The 19,682-nt window shown below is 40.7% G+C and overlaps 3 long non-coding RNA genes across 3 annotated transcripts in view; 1 reads left to right on the top strand and 2 right to left on the bottom strand.

Annotated features, from left to right (window-relative positions):
• Window positions 1-19,682, bottom strand: part of LOC136402590 (uncharacterized) — a 51,054-nt gene that overhangs the window by 10,436 nt on the left and 20,936 nt on the right. The gene's annotated exons all lie outside the window — the stretch shown is intronic.
• LOC136402584 (uncharacterized) lies at window positions 1,446-2,374 on the bottom strand. Its single transcript, XR_010750998.1, has 2 exons — window positions 2,058-2,374; window positions 1,446-1,677 (listed from the first exon to the last, which is right to left on the bottom strand). It is a non-coding gene; the product is annotated as an uncharacterized lncRNA (long non-coding RNA).
• On the top strand, window positions 5,920-6,753 carry LOC136402592 (uncharacterized). Its single transcript, XR_010751006.1, has 2 exons — window positions 5,920-6,138; window positions 6,518-6,753. It is a non-coding gene; the product is annotated as an uncharacterized lncRNA (long non-coding RNA).

Raw genomic sequence — 19,682 nt, 5'->3', positions numbered from 1 at the left:
GGACTGTGAGGTTTGGGACCTTTCCCAACCTGATAGGTAAGAACTGCTGTCCCCAATGATTCCTGGCTTTGTTTCTGTCATGAGTCAGCAGGGAAAACACATCTCCATGACTGAGGAGTGCCTGACTTTATATTCTTAGAATGTCCTTTCAATTTTAGCATCTGTTTTGGAAAAAGGAATAGTTGGTTGATTTATTTCTGTAGACTTTTAGGATGCATTTCAAAATTCAGAACATTGTGTCTTTGTCCCAGGAACGACAGATCATTTCCAGAGCGCCATTTTTGGGGGACCCCTTTCTCTAGTCTGTACAGATACTTTGGATTTTCATGTCATTTAAACATTTTTGTGTTGTTGCTAGTTTCTGAGTTTTGGGTCTTTCCCAGTACTTTTGATAAGCCTGGTCTTCCATGTGTTAATGTTTTTGTGTCCTGGAGGTAGAATCTGACAGTCTCTTGGGAATTGATTGCACTGTTCAAAACATGAGAGAGGTTAGATCAACTCTTGCAATGGTCATTAGGCTAATCTAACCACTGCATCCAAGGGGGATTATTTATTTCACTGGTCATTGGGCATGACCCACGGTACTGAATGGATCATTGTCATTGTTTGAGACCACCAATGCTGGTCAATATACTCTATTTTTGGTATAGTTCTTAGTCTTAACAGTTGGTAGCATGCTGAAGTATTAGGTCACTTGATCTTGCTGGTACAGCTAGGAACATGCACATGTAACTGAAACACATGCTTATCCTAGAAAGTATCTGTATATACCAATACCTCTACACACCTTACAGTGAAAGAGCCAGTGACATGCCCATGGAATCCACCATTCCTCAGTCGACAACACCTCTCAGTACCCTCCATAGGGAGTTTCTACTTGAGTTTCACTTTGAAGAAATGAATGTGTTAGGTTCAAATGGTCCCAAATGAGATTTATGTTCATTTTTATGGAGCAGGTTGGCAGCTGTGGGCAGTGAGTGTGGGCAGTTATGGTGGAAGGGGACTGACCACAAAGGACCAAAAAGAGGAAAAACAGGCTCTCTTATTGCCCGGGACAATAGTGTGGTGATTCCCAGGGACAGAGTGGAAGGGGGGAAACAAGGTGTTGGGAGATACATGGAGAAAGAAAATAATAACAAATATGGGCTCCCAAGGAATCAAGAGTTCAAATACTATAGAAATATTTACCTGAACCTATGTGCTCAGGTTGATCAATGTCATCCCTTTCATTTTAATTTATAAAGAAAAGAAAAAAGACCAAAAAAAATAGAAAATATCTATTTTAATATTGCTGTTTTTGTTCATGTTGTTTAATGCTCAAATTGTTCATTATTGGGATGGAAAAGCTGGTTAATTTAATGTAGACCATCCAGGACTGCAGTCTCCATACAGGTGAACCACACACATAAGAAAAATGGAAGAGAAAAGAAAAGGGAAACAGTGAGTTTAATGCTTGAAGTTTATTCTGAAGAGTGAAAGAAGAAAAGGGACAGGTACAGAAAATAATTGCACTCTCGGGTCCTCAGTGGAATGTCACAGTGCTCTGGGTCTCGGTCCACAAAGCTCAGCGACAGCAAAGATTGTATAGACGGCCATTGATCGTACAGTTCCCAGAGAGACGCTCATTTCTTTTGCATCTGCCATTTCTGCACGTGCAGATGGTGACTTTCTGCAGGGCTGTGGAGGGAAGAGGAGGGTCAGGCACGGTGGGTATGGGCACAGGGAGCAGAGGCACAGCCAGTATCAGGAACATCTACTCACAGGAGACATGTCTATTATGAAAGACCATACCTGATGGGTTAAGTTCAAAGGTCACGTGTCTGTGTAAATCACAAGCACTGGCTGACTCTGCAATGGTCACACAGACCCACAACCGTCTCTGACCCGAGACCATCACCTCCGTGCTCATTCTCTGCCCCGCCTCCACCCTTCTCTCCCCTCGTGGTGCCTGCTTCTCTCCCCCCTTTATCCCACCCCTGACTGTGAGCCCAGACTCCATGCCCTTCTGACAGGCCCTCTGATGGGGTCAGACCCTGTAACACGTGGGAAAGTGTCACCTGAAGCTTCTCGAGCGACGCGTTCCTCTTCTGTGAAGGAGATGGCCACATCCTGGTCCTCGGCCTCAGGCTGGTCCTGGGCGGGCACCTGGTCAGCTGTCTCCTGCAGGGGCTCAGCCCGGGCCTGGAAGGCCAGGAGGAGCAGGGCAGCGAGGAGGGTGAGGGTCCTCATGATTGAGAGTCCCCTGGAGGTGCGTGTCAGGTGGGAGGGCACAGTGAGTGGTGGGGAGGGCAGAGCCAGCCTGCACTTATAGTGGGGTGGGCGGGGCTCAGTGACCACAGCGCAGTGAGGGCAGTGGGGCCTCCAACCTTCTTTGATGCTCCTGTCCCCGCCCCTTCAATGCAGCACGCGTACGTGGGCTCAGTGTCCACACTTGTTTCATGTTGATAGTGATGATGAGGACCTGGTGTGTTTTCTGTGTGCCATCTGCTTGGCTATTTACCTTCTAGTGTTCAAAGAGGACAAGGACTAGAGCTCTCAGTCAGTGAGTACAGAAAACAACATTCTTCTGTGTCTAATGGGCCCTGATCATCTCTTGAGACCCTGACACTTAGACTCAATGTTGACCCAATTGATTAGAGGGCCCTATCTGCAAGTGTAGTGTCATCACTGCCCTGTGGGGGAGGTTTTACTATCTTAGGTTATAGGCTCCTGTGGTGGAGGGGACAGTGACTCAGGCTCAGGTGAGGTGAGCACATGGGACACAATGGAAGGAGTTGGTGAGAGCAAAGCAGAAGGACACAGTATTAAGGATGTCAGTAGAATCTATACTCATCACAAAAACTGCTCAGCAGTTACTTAAGTTCTTTTATAAAAAATAGCAAAGACAATAAAGTTTCCGCAGACACATTATGAGATTACTGATGTTTTTTATAAAAGTATTAATTTGGCCCTAGGTGTTTGGCCAAGCATGTGGATGTCCCAGATTTGACTTGTTGTCAGGGCACACAAAAGAAATGCCCATCTGCTTCTCCACCCCTTCCTCTCTCGCTTCTCTCTCTCTCTCTCTCTCTCTCTCTGTTTCTCATTTTTTCTTCACCTCCTAAAGCCACGGCTCAATTGAAGTGAGTTGCCCCCGAGTGCTTAGGATGCCTTCACGTTCTCCTCCTCAGGCACTAAGAAGAGATCAGTTGCTGAGCAACAGAGCTACTGCCCCAGATGTGGAAAGCATAGGTCTTAGTGGGCTTACTGGGTGGATTTCAGTTAAGGTGTATGAGGGAGTCTGTCTATGCCTCCTCTCCTCACACTGAATAAGGGGAAAAAAAGAAAAAAAATTAATTTATACACAAAAGAAAAGTTGAAAAGATAGCTGAGTGATGAGAAAGAACACCAGTCCTTCCTCCCCCGTGGTCCTATCTCTGTCCTGCCGGAACCTGCACGGTCCCATGCTGTGTTTTCTATTTCTTTTCTTTTTAAGAAAATTTGTTCCATTAATTTTATGAGAGAGAGCTCGTTTACTCTCAGGCATGTGAGAGAAACATCAACTCGCTGTTCTGCTAAATGTTTCAATTCCTTGTACATTCATTGGTGGTGTCTCCTACGTGTCTTGAGGGGATAGACCCACCACCTCAGGGCTCCTGCACGATGTTCTATCCACCAAGACAGCCGACCACGGTCTCTGTCTGTTTGCTTAACACAGGCTTTAGCCTGAACACAGTCATGTCAGCAGGCACAGACCTGTGTAACTGTGTTTCCAGTGTTCACCATCCCAGTGTGATATGTGAAACAATAGCATAACACAACTATGGAAAAGTAACAGTAAATTTTTATTATTTAATAATAGGCCCTTCTGAGACCTTACACTTCAATTGTCCAAATGTCATTTCTGGTCACTCTGAGTGCAGGTGTTCAGGGACATCCAGTGTATTTCTATCAGACATGTGGCTGCCCAGAGTCCAGGCCGGAAGTAAAGAGCATGAAATTGGGGGATCACAGGGCCTGTTAAACACCTTTCCCTGAGGGTGGGCAATCTCATATGATTGATGTTGGGGTGAGCTCCGCAGAGGACAATAAATTAATGTCTGTTAGATGTATAAGGCGTGTGCTTGGACCCAGGTATCTATTCCTAGAGACTTTGATCTAAAGGGATTCAGAAATAGCAAGTGGGTGCTTATAAAATATACTCATGGGAGTTATGCTTATAACTGAAAATGTTTAGAAATAACAAAATTGTCAGACTTTAATGATAATAAGAGAGCAGTGACTGATGACCTTTAGCTCTGGCTGGAAAGCTGGATTGTTGGAGCATTATCAAAAGCTCAGAGGTTGTCGGTTCGATCCCGGTCAGAGCACATGGAGAAACAAATTAATGTTCTTATCTCTCTCTCCCTCCCTGCCATTCTAAACTCAATAAAAAATAAACGTTTTAAAAGAATGGTGGCATACGTCACACTGGGACGGTGAACACTGTAAACACAGTTCCGCAGGTCTGTGCATGCTGATGTAACTATGTTCAGGCTAATGCCTGAGTTGAGGAATGAAACAAGGCCCTGGTCGGCTGATTCAGTGAACAGAGCATCGTCTCAGAGCCCTGAGGTGGTGGGTCTATCCCTGGTCAGAACACATAGTAGAAGCAACCAATGAATGCACAAGGAATTGAATCATCTAGAACAGCGAGTCGATGCTTCTCTCAGGTGCACGAGAGTAAATGAGTTCTCTCTCATAAAATCAACGGAACAAATTATTTTAAAACAAAAGAAAACAGGAAACTTATCATTTTCTGTTGCAGGTTCCAGCAGAAAGGAGGTAGGACCACGAGGGATGAAGCACTGGTGTTCTCACTCATGACTCAGCTACCTTGTCAACTTTTTCTTTGTGCATATATATATTTTTTTCTTATTCAGTGAAAGGAGAAAAAGCATGGACAGACTCCCTCATGCACCTTAACCAAAATCCATGCAGTAAGCCCACTAGGACCTATGCTTTCCACATCTAGGGCAGTAGCTCCGTTGCTCAGCAACCAATCTTTCTTAGGCCTGAGGCGGAAGATGTGGAGGCATCGTAAGCACTCGAGGCCAACTTATTCCAATGAAGCCCTGGCTGCAGAAGGGGAAGAGAAACAGAAAGAGAGAGAGAGAGAGAGAGAGAAGCAATATAGATGAATTAGAAAAGCAGATGGGCCCTGTTTTTGTGTGCACTGACCAGGAGTCAAATGTGGGACATCCACACGCTTGGCCAAACAGCTAGGGCCAAATCAATACTTTTATAAAAAACATCAGAAATCTCATAATGGGTCTGCGGAAACTTTATTGTCTTTGCTTTTTTAATAGAAGAACCTTAGTAACTGGTGAGCAGTTTTTGTGATGAGCACAGATTCTACCGACGTCCTTAACACTGTGTCCTTCTGCTTTGCTCTGACCAAGTCCTTCCATTGTGTCCCATGTGCTCACCTCACCTGGGCCTGAGGCACTGTCCCCTCCACCGCAGGAGCCTATAACCTAAGACAGTAAAACCTCCCCCACAGGGTAGTGATGACCCTCAACTTGCAGGTTGGACCCTACACTCCACTGAGGCAACTGTTGAGTATAAGTGTCAGGGTGTCCAGAGATGAGCAGACACCACATTAGACACAGAAGAATGTTGTTCCCTGTACTCACTGACTGAGAGCTCTAGTCTTTGTCCTCTTTAAACACTAGAAGGTAAATACCCAAGAAGATGGCACACAGAACACACACCAGATCTTCATCATCACTATCAACATGAAACAAGTGTGGACACTGAGCCCACGGACGCATGCTGCCACGAAGGGGCAGGGACAGGAGCATCAACGAGGTCGAGAGCCCCGTGGCCCTCACTGCGCTGTGGTCACTGAGCCCCGCCCACCCCACTATAAGTGCAGGCTGGCTCTGCCCTCCCCACCACTCACTCTGCCCTCCCACCCGACCTGCACCTCCAGGGGACTCTCAGTCATGAGGACCCTTGCTCTCCTCGCTACCCTGCTCCTCCTGGTCTTCCAGGCCCAGGCTCAGTCCCTGTGGGACACAGCTGACCAAGTGCCCGCCCAGGACCACCCTGAGGCCGAGGACCAGGATGTGGCCATCTCCTTCACAGAATAGGAACGTGCCACTCGAGAAGCTGCAGGTGACAACTGCCCACGTGTTACAGAGTCTGACCCCATCAGAGGGCCTGTCAGAGGGGCGTGGAGTCCGGGCTCACAGTCGGGGATGACATGAGTGGGGAGAGAAGCAGGCACCACGAGGGGAGAGGAGGATGGGGGCGGGGCAGAGAATGAGCACGGACGTGATGGACTCGGGTCAGAGATGGTCATGGGTCTGTGTGACCAACGCAGAGTCAGCCTGTCCTTGTGATTTACACAGACACGTGACCTTTCACCCTAACCCGGCAGGTGCGGTCTCCCATAGTAGACAGGTCTCCTCTGAGTAGATGTCCCTGATACTGGCTGTGCCTCTGCTCCTTGTGCCCGTCCCCACCATGCCAGACCCTCCTCTTCCCTCCGCAGGCCTTCGGAGAGTCATTGTCTGCACGTGCAGAAATCGGTTATGCAATAAATATGAGCGTCTCTCTGGGAGCTGTACGAAAAACAGCCGTCTATCCAATCTTTGCTGTCGCTGAGCTTTGTGGACAGAGACACAGAGCACTGTGACATTCCACTGAAGACTCGAGAGTGCATTAAGTGTGTGTACCTGTCCCTTCTCTCCTTTCTCTCTCCAGAATAAACTTCAAGCATTAAACTTACAGTTTCCCTATTTTTTATGTTTCATTTTTCTTACATCTGTGGTTCATTCGTACAAAGAATTCTGTCCTAAATGCACTATATTAAGTTATACAGCTATTTATCCCAATAATGTACAATTTGAGTATTACATGGCATTAACTAAACCATAAAAAACAAACATAATTACAGCAAGCTTAACAGACAAAATTTAATCCATTCATAATAAAACTGAAAGGAGAAAGGTGTCTGGAGTGAACCAAAAAGTGTTGATTCAGGAAAAGTGGTTTCAATGGACTGTGTTACATGTTCTTTAATATTAAGATGGGAGAGGGCATTGATATGTATATTTTCTAGGATAAGCAGATGTTTCAGTCACATGTGCACGTTCCTAGCTATATCAACAAGATCAAGTGACCTAGTGCTTCTGGGTGCCACCAATAGAGAAAATTAGAAGCCACACCCAAGTCTGAGTACACTGTCCAGCATCGTTCATCTCAAACAATGAACTGAGAAAGGGGATCCCAGAGCCATTGGTAAAGCTCAGATGCCCAGTGACCGTGACCCCAGTGGGCTTATTTGGACAACAAAAGGTAGATGAGTCCATGTCGGAGAAAACTGTTGGTCTCAACGCACTCTATCTCTCTTTAAACAGATTCAGTCTACTAGTTACAATAATCCCGTACTGATTCTAATATAATCTAGCAAGAAATGTATGTTTTCAGCAATGCTACGAACAGGCGCTCTGTCCTGAGCTGAGAGGGAGGCTGCAGGGAAGCCACCGAGACAGAGAAGCCTAATTTCCAGATGACAAGCACCTCTCTGCCCCCCTCTCCCTGTTCCATGTCACCACACACATCCCTGCCCCTCCCCAGCCAGGACACGAGAGCACTGACACGTGGAACACGCACCTTTACAAACCACGGTGGGAAAGAGACAAAACTCAAAAATACCACAAATAATAAAACTGCATAAAATTTAAAATATCTTGTAGACAAGAGAAAGAGTCAGAGAGAAATGACAAACTATGACAGTGTACACAGTACCTGGGACAAAGTGTGAATTTCACAAATTCATACATAAACACTATAAATCAGCCAACTATTCCATTTCCAAAAACTGATGAGGAAAGAACAGCATGTCAAACAGAGTCCGTACAGCACTTCTGAGTCAGCAGACACGTTGCCCCGAGCCTCAGGAGAGGAACAAAGCCAGGACTCCTGGGGCTGCAGTTCTTACCTATCAGTGTAGGAAAGACCCCTCACCTCATGGACAAGAAAGCAGACTGCTGTCAGCCACACCTGGACCCCAGGACCCAGCCACCTAGGACTGCAGAAAGTAAGGAGCGTCTTTCTTCCCACAACCCACACGCAAGCAGCCCGGGAAGTAGGGTCATGGCTGCACCACAGCCTTGAGGACGGGCGTCTCTCATCTCCCCGCTCCGCCATCCATGTGCTGTCACTGTCCCCCTCACGATCAGAGCACAGGTGCCACGTCCAGTGCTACTCTCCTCCAGTAGGAACAGCAAGACAGATATACAGCCATAGCAGAGCACACGTGTGAAGCAATAACAGTACTTCATTTCTTTATTTTTTATTTCAATTTATTGTGTTTACATAGATCCTAGTGTCCCCCCGAATGCATCCCCTCCTCACCCGTGTTCCCCACAACTTCCCCCTCTTTCCCCTCCCCGCAAACCCTCCCCATTTCCCTCCAGGATTTGCTTTTCTGCTTTTTATAATGCTGTGTAATGTGTATATAATTTCACCAATATCTTTCCCTTTTCTGATCCCATCCTCTCATCCCCTTTCCCTCTGTCCGCTTTCCCTCTGGACCCTTTGATCTCTCCTCTGTCTCTATTCTGTTCCTCAGTTCACATTGTTCACTGGATTCCTCAAATGAGTGAGGTCATATGATATTTTTCTTTCTCTGCCTGGCTTATTTCACTTAACATAATAGTTTCCCGGTCCGTCCATGTTGTCGCAAAAGGTAAGATTTCCTTCTTTTTCTTGGCTCCATAGTATTTCATTGTATATATGTATTATGGCTTTTTAATCCACTTGTCCACTGACAGATACTAGGGCTCTTTCCAAATCTCGGCTATTGTAAACAATGCTGCCACAAACATGAAGGTACATTTCTTCTTTTGAATCATTGATGTGGTGTTCTTGGGATATATTCCTAAAAGTGGGGTGGGTGGGTCAAAAGGCAGTTTCATTTTTAATTTTTTGAGGAATCTTCATACTTTTTTTCCACAGTGGCTGCACCAGTCTGCATTTCCACCAGCAGTGCAGGAGGGTTCCCTTTTCTCCACATCCTCGCCAACACTTATTCTGTGTTGTTTTGCTGATGAATACCATTCTGACTGCTGTGAGATGATATCTTGTTGTGGTTTTAATTTGCATTTCTCTAATGATTAGTGATGTTGAGCATTTTTTTCATCTGCCTGTTGGCTATCAGTATGTTCTCTTTGGAGAAGGGACTATTCATTTCTTTTACCCATTTTTGATTGGATTGTTTATCTTCCTGGTGTTGATTTTTACAAGTTCTTCATAAATTTTGGTTATTAACCCATTATCAGAACATATTATTGAATATGTTCTCCCACTGTGTGATTTGTCTTTTTATTGTGTTCATATTGTCTTTAGCTGTGCAAAAGCTTCTTAGTTTGATATAGTTCCATTTGTTTATCCTGTCTTTTATTTCACTTGCCTGTGGATATAAATCGGCAAATATATTGCTGTGAGAGATGTCAGAGAGCTTACTGCCTATGTTTTCTTCTAACATGTTTATGGTTTCACGGCTTACATTTAAGTCGTTCATCCATTTTGAGTTTATTTTTGTGAATGGTGTAAGCTGGTAATCTTAGTTTCATTTCTTTGCAGGTAGCTGTCCAATTTTCCCAACAACATTTGTTAAAAAGACTCTCTTTACTCAATTGTATGCTCCTACCATTTTTGTCAATAACAATTGTGCATAAAGGTATGATTTTATTTCTGGGTTCTCTGTTCTGTTCCATTGACCTATATGCCTGTTCTTATGCCAATACCAAGTAGTTATGAGTACAGTGGCCTGGTAGTATAACTTGATATCAGGAAGTGTGATACCTCCCACTTTATTCTTCTTTTTGAAGATTGCTGAGGCTATTTGTCTTCTTTTTTGGTTCCATATGAATTTTTGAAATATTTGTTCTATATCTTTGTGCACTATAGAAATTTTAATGTTTTTTCTTCCTAACCATGAATATGGTATATGCTTCCACTTGTTTGAATCTTCCTTGATTTCTTTTGTCAATGTTTTATATAATTTTCTGAGTACCAGTCTTTAAACTTTTTGGTTAAATTTACTCCTAGGTACTTAATTTTTTTTGTTGCAATAATGAAGGGAATTGTTTTCTTAACATCTCTTTCAGACAGATTATTTTTGGTGTATAAAAATGCCTCTGATTTCTGAGTATTAATTTTATATCCTGCCACCTTGCTGAATTCATTTATCAGGTCCAGTAGTTTTTTTACTGCAACTTTAGGATTTTCTATGAACAGTAGAAATATCATCAGCAAATAATGATAGTTTTACTTCTTCTTTTCCAGTTTGGATGCTTTTTATTTCTTCTTCTTGTCTGATTGCTTGGGTAGGACTTCCAAAACTATGTTGAATAAGAGTGGTGAAAAGGGGCACCCCTGCCTTGTTCCTAATCTAAAGGGATTGCTTTTAACTTTTGTCCATTAAGTATGATGTTGGCTGTGGGTTTGCATAGATGGCCTTTATCATGTTGAGGAATGTTCCCTGTCTTCCCACTTCGCTGAGAGATTTGATCATAAATGGAAGTGATGTCAGAGAAATGGCCCCATGAGGAGCGCTACTGATAATTCTCCCCAAAATTTCAACAAATTTTTCAATCAGTGACAGAGAAATCTATCCTTGGAGCATCTGGAAGTCCTACACACTGAACATGAAGGTATGATCGAGTGAAAAATTGACTAAATATATAATCAACCCTGTAGGAAATAAGATGGATTAAGGAACACTCCGCCTTCCTCACTAACCTGAGCAAAGGCTGCTTTCACTTGGAACTGAGATAGAGGGCTAAGGGTGTGGAGGGACCCGGGTTGCAGCACAGACATCCAAGCCGAGGAAAGAGTGTGCCTGCGGTGACTCAGCCCACGTGAGCTAATGCCCGTGCTGGACCTCAGCAAAGATGGACGACCAGCAGCCGCCATTAGCCCCGATATCCTGGTCAGGGAGCATGGATAATTTGTCAGAGGTTCCTCCTAGCACCCAAGGAGTGGGCACCCTTGTTCCCGGACAGAGGGGCAGGGTCAGAGGCCTTTGCGTGGGCTGTGAACAGAGTCTCGGTGTGGTCCCCGCACCCTGAACAGTGGCACATGGGGAGTGCATGAAAGTGAACTTCCCTATGCCCAAACTTCGGGCGGGTGCCTCACCCAGCCACTCAGGCTAACATCCCGGGGAAGAAAAAATACAAAAGTGCTAGGGGGAGGGGCACACTAGCAGCTTGCAGACAGTCTCTGGAGCAGATCTGCGGATCCAATTGCTGAAATTAGCTAAACCCACAGTCTGTTCACCTCCCAACTGACCTATGTGGCTCTAACTGACAAGATCTCTCTAACTTCAGCGATCTAAGACAAGAGGCGTGATATTTTTTAGTGCTTTTTGCTGTCCACGTAGGGGTGGGGGCAACTTCCTGTCAGCCTAGACAGGGTGAAAAACACATTCCCACGGAACAAACCTCAGAGAACACTGCAGTAGTTAGGCTAGGCTGTAGGCTTTTTAACAAGGAAGAAGCCTGCAGAAAGCTATACTACGGAACACCAAGGCAAATGTAACTACATATACCTGGAGAACTGAACAGAAGTCAAAATGCCTCCCTACCTGATTAAGCTGTTGGTTCTGATTAGCAGAGCTTTTATTTTCAGGGCTATACATTAAAAAGAGGGACTTGGCAGCTTTTAAGACCTGCTGTTCTGCAAGCAGTGACTAGGGCATCTTCTTCCCAGCCAAAACCAGTTACAAAGTGCAAAAAGCCTGGGGAGAGTGGTCCTGCAGAGTGCTGAGGCATACTGGACCTGCCTGGAGGCTCATAGAAAGGCACCTTGAGAACAATTGGCTCCCAGCCCCACCCAATTATGCTGGCGGCTCTGACTGACAGGGCTTTACCCAGAGCCCTGCGCTGAGTGGCGATAGAGTGGGGATTTGCCAGCTCTTTGAGCCTCTTACTCTCTAGGCAAAGGCAGCGGCAACCTCTTAGCTGGATCATCAGGCTGCTAATTCAGGAAGGAGAGACTAGGAGAGAGGCTCTGGGAAAATAGACTCTCTCATTGTCGGAGCCTGCAAATGATAACAAGCCCCAACAACCAACGAGACTGAAGCCTAATATATGACATTGCCATAGAGACTCATCAACTGCAAATCTCTACCTAAGCATGCAACAAGGGCAAAGCCTGGGGTACAGAGCCACAAACCAGGAAGAGCGAAAGCAAAGAAAAAGGAAGAAGATAAGCCCTCAAAATCAAAAAAAATCCACAGACTTTATAACTTTTTCAACTTTTTTCTGTTTCTTTCATCTTCTTGTCTTTATTATTTTTTTTCTTCCACTATGGTCCTTTTATTATCTGCCCATCTTATTCTTTTCTCTTCTTGAACTACACTACCCATAAGTGTTACATTTTCCATTTTCTTTTTTTTCTTCTTCCTTTCTCTCTATGAGGGTTACACTCCAAAACCCTTAACTCTCTTTTTTCTTTTTTCTTTTTTTCATATTTCCCTTTTTCTTTTCTCTCCCTCTCTATTAGTTTCTTATTTTCTCCTTTACTTTTCCTCTCATTCAATCCTCAATCACAAACAAATTATTTATTTCAGACTCAAATTTTTCTTTGTGGCATTTTGGGTGCTTTTTACTTCGCTTTTTAACTCATTAGCATTCCCCCCAATCCTGGCTCTCCATTCTACTTTTGCTCCACTTAATACAATAGTAATTTTTTTCTTTTTCCTGTTTTCCTCTTATCCCTCTCATTATATCTCTTAGTTGACCATCATGAAGAAGCAAATAATTATATTCTTGACCCAAATTTTTTCCTTTTTTACATTTTGTGGGTCCCTACCTAATTTCTTGCCCCTTTATCACTTCTCCCCAACTCAGGCACTCTGTTATAGGTAGTTTTTCTTCCATTTAGCACAATATAATTCAAAGTTTATCACAATATTTTCTCAAGGAGGAGGGGAGAGGAGAAAAAAGCAGAAATAATAAATTTTCTTTTTTCCATTTTTTTCTTTTTATTTTTTATTAATTCTCATTAGTGCTATCAACAAAACCACCCTCTGATGCCATTAAGGAAAAGGAAATAGAATACATGAACACAAAAGACAAATATAGCACATATAGATGAGGAAAAATCTATGGAGAAAAAATTTAATAGATTGGAAAACTTGGAGTTAAATGACAGAGAATTTAAAATAGAAATCCTAAAAATATTCAGAGATATACAAGAAAACACAGAAAGGCAATTTAGGGAGCTCAAAAAAACTTCAACAAATACAAGGAATATATTACCAAGGAAATTGACACTATGAAAACAAATCAAACAGAGATGAAAAACTCAATTCATGAACTGAAAAATGAGATAACAAGCTTAGGTAATAGAATAGGCCAGATAGAAGATAGGATTAGTGACATAGAACACAAGCAATATGAGGCACAACAGAGAGAAAAGAGAGACTCAAAACTTTTAAAAAATGAGAAAGCCCTACAGGAATTGTCTGACTCCATCAAAAAGACTAACATAAGAATAATAGGTATATCAGAAGGAGAACAGAGAGAAAAAGGAGTGGAGGACATATTCAAACAAATAATAGATGAGAACTTCCCAAGCCTATAGAAAGAACTAAAGCCTCAAATTCAAGAAGCAAACAGAACACCGAGTTTTCTTAACCCCAACAAACCTACTCCAAAGCACATCATAATGAAATTGGCACAAACCAACAACAAAGAAAAAATTCTCAAGGCAGCCAGGGAAAAGAAGAATACAACATATAAAGGAAGGCCTATTAGATTATCATCAGATTTCTCAGCAGAAACTCTACAACAGGGGTGGTCAAACTTTTTATAAAAACTGCCCACTTTTGCAGTGCTGGTCAACCTGGTCCCTACCTCCCACTAGTGGGCAGTCCAGCTTTCATGGTGGGCCAATCGCAGCGCTGTTTGGTTGCGCGGTAGGGACCAGGTTGACCAGCATTGCAAATGTGGGCAGTTTTTATAAAAAGTTTGAAGACCCCTGCTCTACAAGCTAGAAGAGAGTGGACCCCAATATTTAAAGTCCTGAAAGAGAGGAACTTTCAGCCAAGAATACTATACCCATCAAAGCTATCCTTCAAATATGAAGGAGAAATAAAAACATTCACAGATACAAAAAAGATGAGGGAACTTATCATCAGAAAACCCCAACTCCAGGAAATACTAAAGGGTGTTTTCCAACCAGATACAAAGAAAAAAACAAACAAAACCACAAACAAAAGATCCACCAAGAACACAATAAAACCAAATTTAAACTGTGACAACAAAAACAAAAAAAAGGGGGGGAAAGAGGACGAAGATTAACAGTAGCAAAGGACAATGGAATGCAGAAGCACTCATAAGATAGTGTATTACAATGAACATGGTAGGTACACTTTTCATTACTTAATAGTAACCACCCTTGAAAAAACCACCACAGAAGCACATGACTTAAAAAATGTAGCAACAGGGGAAAGAAGTATCAATACAACCAAACAAAAACAAATGATAGAAAAACAAAAGAGAAGAATCACACAAGATACAAAACTAAAAGAAAGCAATTTATAAAATGGCAATAGGGAACTCACAAGTGTCGATAATTACACAATGTAAATGGATTAAACTCACCAATAAAAAGACACAGAGTAGCAGAATGGATTAAAAAAGAAAATCCAACTGTATGCTGCCAACAAGAAACACATCTAAGCAACAAGGATAAAAACAAATTCAAAGTGAAAGGCTGGAAATCAATACTCCAAGCAAATAAAATAAAATAAAAAGCAGATGTAGCAATACTCATATCTAATAATGCTGACTACAAGACAGCAAAAATAATCAAAGACAAAAATGGTCACTTAATAATGATTAAGGGGACACTGAATCAAGAAGACATAACAATTCTTAATATATATGCACCAAACCAAGGAATACCAAAATATATAAGACAGCTACTTATTGACCTAAAAATAAAAACTGACAAAAATGCAATCATACTTGGAGACCTTAATACACTGCTGATGGCTGTAGATCATTCATCCAAACAGAAAATTAATAAAGATATATTGGCCTTAAATGAACACTAGAGAAATTGGATATGATAGATATCAACAGGACTTTTCATCCCAAAGTGACAGAGTATACATTTTTCTCTAGTGTACATGGATCATTCTCAAGAATTGACCATATGTTGGGCCACAAAAATAACATCAGCAAATTCAGAAAAATTGAAACTGTACCAAGCATATTTTCTGATCATAAAGCCTTGAAACTAGAATTCAACTGCAAAAAAAGAGGGGAAAAAACACACAAAAATGTGAAAACTAAACAACATACTTTTAAAAAATGAAAGTGTCAATAAAGAAATAAGCACAGAGATCAAAAGATATATACAGACAAATGAAAATGACAATACAACATAGCAGAATCTCCGGGATGCAGCAAAAGCAGTGATAAAAGGGAAGTTCATATCACTTCAGGCTTATATGAACAAACAAGAGAGAGGCCAAGTAAACCACTTTCCACTGCACCACCACCTGGTTGTAAGTAAACCACTTAATTCACACCTTAAGGAACTAGAAAAAGAAAAACAAAGACAATCTAAAACCAACCAAAGAAAGGAAATAATAAAAATCACTGCAGAAATAAATGAAATAGAGAACAGAAAAACTATAGAAAAAAATAATAAAACAAGGAGCTTGTTCTTTGAAAAGATCAAAAAAATTGACAAACTGTTGGCAAGACTCACCAAGGAAAAAAAAGAAAGGACTCATATAAACAAAATCCAAAATAAAAGAGGAGAAATCACTTCAGACATCATAGATATACAAAGAATTATTGTAGAATACTATGAAAAACTATATGCCACCAAATTCAACAATCTAGAAGAAATGGATAAATCCCTAGAACAATACAACCTTCCTAGACTGAGTCATGAAGAAGCAGAAAGCCTAAATAAACCAATTAGCAGGGAGGAAATAGAAAAAACTATTAAAAACCTCCCCAAAAATAAAAGTCCAGGCCCAGATGGTTATAATAATGAATTTTATCAAACATTCAGAGAAGACTTCGTTCCTATTCCACTCAAAATCTTCCAAAAAAATTGTAGAAGAAGTAATACTTCCAAACACATTTTATGAGGCCAACATAACCCTCATACCAAAACCTGGCAAGGACGGCACAAAAAAAGAAAACTATAGACCAATATCTCTAATGAATACAGATGCTAAAATTCTAAACAAAATTCTAGCAAATAGAATACAACAACATATTAAAAAAAATAATACATCATGATCAAGTAGGATTCATCTCAGAATCTCAAGGATGGTTCAACATACATAAAATGGTTAACGTAATACACCATATCAACAAAGCAAAGAACAAATACTACATGATCTTATCAATAGATGCAGAAAAGGCATTCTATAAAATACAACACAACTTTATGTTTAAGACACTCAACAAACTGGGTATAAAAGGAATATATCTCAACATGATAAAGGCCATATATGATAAACCATCAGCTAACATTATATTAAATTGCATAACACTGAGGACTTTCTCCCTGAAATCAAGAACAAGACAGAGTTGTCCACTCTCCCCACTCTTATTTAATGTGGTGCTAGAACTTCTAGTCAGAGTAACCAGACAAGATAAAGAAATAAAAGGCATCCATATCAGAAAGGAAGAAGTAAGGTATCACTTTTTAGAGATCATATGATACTATACATCAAAAACACCAAAAACTCCACAAAAAGGTTACTAGAAACAATAAACCAATACAGTAAGGTCACAGGATACAAAATTATATACAAAATTCCATAGCCTTTCTATATGCCAACAATAAAACATTAGAAAACGAACTAAAAAAAATAATCCCCTTCACGATTGCAACAACAACAATGAAAAATACCTAGGAATAAACATAAGAAAGAATGTAAAGGACCTATATAACAAAAACTACAAAGCATTGTTAAGGGAAATCGAAAAAGATACAATGAAATGGAAAAATATTCCTTGTTCTTGGATAGAAAGAATAAATATAATCAAAATGGCCATATTACCCAAAGCAATATACAAATTTAAGGCAATTCCCATCAAAATTCCAATGACTTTTTTAAAGAAATGGAACAAAAAGTCATCAGATTTATATGGAACTATAAAAAACCCCAAATAGCCAAAGCAATCCTAAGGATAAAGAATGAAGCTGTGGACATTACAATACCTGACTTCAAACTATATTATAGAGCCACGACCATCAAAACAGCATGATATTGGCAGAAAAATAGACACTGAGACCAATGGAACAGAACTGAAAGTCCAGAAATAAAACCACATATATATGGTCAAATGATTTTTGATAAAGGGGCCAACAACACACAATGGAGAAAAGAAAGCCTCTTCAACAAATGGTGCTGGAAAAACTGGAAAGCCACATGCAAAAGAATGAAACTCAACTACAGTTTGTCCCCTTGTACTAAAATTAATTCAAAATGGATCAAAGACCTAAATATAAGACCTGAAACAATAAAGTACATAGAAGAAGACATAGGTACTAAATTCATGGACCTTGGTTTTAAAGAGCATTTTATGAATTTGACTCCAAAGGCAAGAGAAGTGAAGGCAAAAATTAATGAATGGGACTACATCAGACTAAGAAGTTTTTGCTCAGGAAGAGAAACTGACAACAAAATAAACAGCCAACTAAATGGGAAATAATATTTTCAAACAACAGCTCAGATAAAGGCCTAATATCCAAAATATACAAAGAACTCATAAAACTCAATAACAAACAAACAAACAATCCAATAAAAAAATGGGAAGAGGACATGAACAGACACAAATGACCAACAGATATATAAAAAGATGATCATCTTCATTAGTTATTAGAGAAATGCAAATCAAAACTATAATGAGATACCACTTCATACCTGTTACATTAGCTATTATCAACAAAACAGGTAATAGCAAATGTTGGAGAGGCTGTGGAGAAAAAGGAACCCTCATTCAATGTTGGTGGGAATGTAAAGTAGTACAACCATTATGAAAAAAAGTGTGATGGTTCCTCAAAAAACTGAAAATAGAACTACCTTATGACCCAGCAACCCCTCTACTGGGTATATACCCCCAAAACTCAGAGACATTGATACATAAAGACACATGTAGCCCCATGTTCATTGCAGCATTGTTCACAGTGGCCAAGACATGGAAACAACCAAAAAGCCCTTCAATAGATGACTGGATAAAGAAGATGTGGCACATATTCATTATGGAATACTAATCATCATAAGAAATGATGACATCGGACCATTTACAACAAAATGGTTGGATCTTGATAACATTATACGGAGTGAAATAAGTAAATCAGAAAAAAACTAAGAACTGCATGATTCCATACATATGTGGGATATAAAAATGAGACTAAGAGACATGGACAAAAGTATGGTGGTTACAGGGGGAGGGGGGGAGGAGAGGGAGGCAGAGGGGAATAGGGGTGGCACAAAGAAAACTAGATAGAAGGTGATGGAGGACAATTTGACTTTGGGTGATGGGTATGCAACATAATTGAATGACAAGATAACCTGGATATATTTTCTCTGAACATATGTACCCTGATTTATTGATGTCACCCCATTAAAATGAATAAAAATTTATTTTAAAAAGGACCTTAAATGGGTGCTGTATTTTATCAAATGCTTTTTCTGCATCTATTGATATTATCATTTGGTTTTATTCCTTCCTTTTGTTTATGTGATGAGTCACATTGATTGATTTGTGAATATTGTACCAGCCTTGCCTCCCCAGAATAAATCCCACCTTTTCATGATGTGTGATTTTTTCATCTATTGCTGGATCAGCCCTTCTAATATTTTGTTGAGAATTTTAGCATCTAAATTCATTAGAAATACTGGCCTATACTTTTCTTTCTTTGGGTTGTCTTTACCTAGTTTTGGAATCAGAATTATGCTTCCCTCATAAGAGCAGCTTGGAAGTCTTCCTTCCTCTTCCATTTTTTGAAATAGGTTGAGAAGGATAGGAGTTACTTCTTTTCTGAATGTTTGGTAGAACTTGCCTGAGAAGCCATCTGGCCCAGAGCTTTTGTTTGTTGGAAGTTTTTTGATAATTACTTAAATTTCATTTGTTGTATTTAGTCTATTTAGGTTTTTTTATTCTTTCAGATTTTTTGAGAGATTATATGTTTCAAGGAATTTGTCCATTTTACCTAGGTTGTCTAATATTTTGGCAATTAGTTCTTCATAGTACTTTCTTACAATCCATTGTATTTCTGCTGTATCATTGTTATTTCTCCACTCTCATTTCTAATTTTATTTGAGTCCTCTCACTTTTTTTCTTGGTGAGTCTGGTGAAAGGTTCATTGATCTTATTTACCTTTTCAAGGAACCAGATCTTGATTTCATTGATCCTCTGTATTGTTTTTTTTTAGCCTCTATGTCATTTATTTCCACTCTGATCTTTATTATTTCCTTCCTTCTACTTCCTCTGGACTTTACTTGCTGTTCTTTTTCTAGTTCTTTTAAATGCAGGGTTAAGTTGTTTATTTGATCATTTTCTAGCTTCTTGAGGTATGCCTGTAATGCTACGACCTTCCCTCTCAGGACTGCTTTTGCTGTATTTCAAAAATTTTGAGTTGTTACATGCTCATTTGTT

The sequence above is a fragment of the Saccopteryx leptura genome, chromosome 4, assembly GCF_036850995.1.
Source record: "Saccopteryx leptura isolate mSacLep1 chromosome 4, mSacLep1_pri_phased_curated, whole genome shotgun sequence".
Taxonomy (NCBI): domain Eukaryota; kingdom Metazoa; phylum Chordata; class Mammalia; order Chiroptera; family Emballonuridae; genus Saccopteryx; species Saccopteryx leptura.
Note: the sequence above shows the minus strand (reverse complement) of the source record. Positions and strands in the feature narration are given on the sequence as shown.